Source organism: Penaeus monodon, chromosome 28 (assembly GCF_015228065.2).
Source record: "Penaeus monodon isolate SGIC_2016 chromosome 28, NSTDA_Pmon_1, whole genome shotgun sequence".
In the NCBI taxonomy this organism is placed as follows: Eukaryota; Metazoa; Arthropoda; class Malacostraca; order Decapoda; family Penaeidae; genus Penaeus; species Penaeus monodon.
The window spans coordinates 5,931,830-5,933,072 of record NC_051413.1 but is presented as its reverse complement, the minus strand read 5'-3'; the positions used below and the strand labels follow the sequence as shown (position 1 = coordinate 5,933,072).

General features: G+C 38.5%; 1 protein-coding gene across 1 annotated transcript in view; it reads left to right on the top strand.

Annotated features, from left to right (window-relative positions):
* The window catches only part of LOC119591328 (mucin-12-like), a gene marked incomplete in the record, with an annotated part of 28,957 nt that overhangs the window by 20,541 nt on the left and 7,173 nt on the right, over positions 1-1,243 (top strand).

Sequence of the window (1,243 nt, the reverse complement as noted above, 5' to 3'; positions counted from 1 at the left end):
GTTTGATCAGAAAGATGCATACTTAACCAATTACTTGTTTTCCAGTTTGCTAGTGCATATGATACTGACAAAATAGCTTCTTAACTGCCAGCAGTTTGAGCAAATTATCTTTAAGGTTAACAAGCCTGACATGCTGAGTGCTAATAGCTATTAATAGCATTTATAAGTTCAAGCTTCTAGCTCATAAACTTGCCATAGAGCTGCAAGTGGCCAGTTTATTTTTTCTTTGAAAGAGCTGCTTTAGTAGGCAGTTACAAAGTTCACTAAGGTACAGATTCAGGAAGAATGAGCTTAAACAGGTCAGATTTAACAGTATAATCAAATCCAGTGAGTAAAAATTCTGCCAGAAGCTAGTGTTTTCTACAATGGATTTTTGTTGGTAGGATTGGGATCTTCCAGGATTTGTTTTACTAGTATGTTACAATTCTTTCAGGTAATGGATGTTGTAGTTATACTAAACGTGAGGAAGTTATATGACATGGGATGATTATTGCAAACTATTATGCAAGCATGATAAAAAGTTGAAGCAGAAAAATATATTAGAGCATAAGAAATGGTGAAACAGGAATAAGGAGGGGGATATATTGGAATAAGAAAAGTGGGAAGTGACAGTTATTATAGAGGAAGAGCAATAGCGAGAAGCAATTGAAATAAAGGGAAATAAGGAGTGATGATAGAGGAAAGTGGAGGTTGATTTTTTTAGCATATGTGTGCGCATACTTGTGTGCCTGTGTGCCTTTTTATGGATACTTGTGTGTATTTGTAAATGTTTGCAATGTAGATGAACAGTTTAAAATACCTCAGGTTTAAGTTTTTGAGGATACCTTAAGCAACTGGTGAAGGATAAAGTTGCTGCCTTGTGTCTTTGCAATTAAAAGAGGTTTCATATCGAAGACCAAGACCACTTCTGGACCAGTCTTTAATTTCCAACTGAGTAGCATGTGCACCATGAGTGCAGTGTGACCTCCATTCTGACTCTTAACCTTCTTGCTCCCTTCATGCTACAATCCAGTCCAGGAAGGTCTGGGTTCCTGAACGAAGAGTGTCCAAGTTTCACCTCAAATGGTAAATATCTTAGTCTCTCCAGCACTTGGAGTTTTTACAAGCCTGGGTACCCCAAAGGCAGCACCTCAAGGAACAGGGTAGAGCACCACAGTGTAACTGGGAACGCGAATGCAGGGTTCAGTTTCCTAGATGCCAAGTGATATAGATTTGGTGTGCTTCTCTGTGTTTTGGGTCTTCA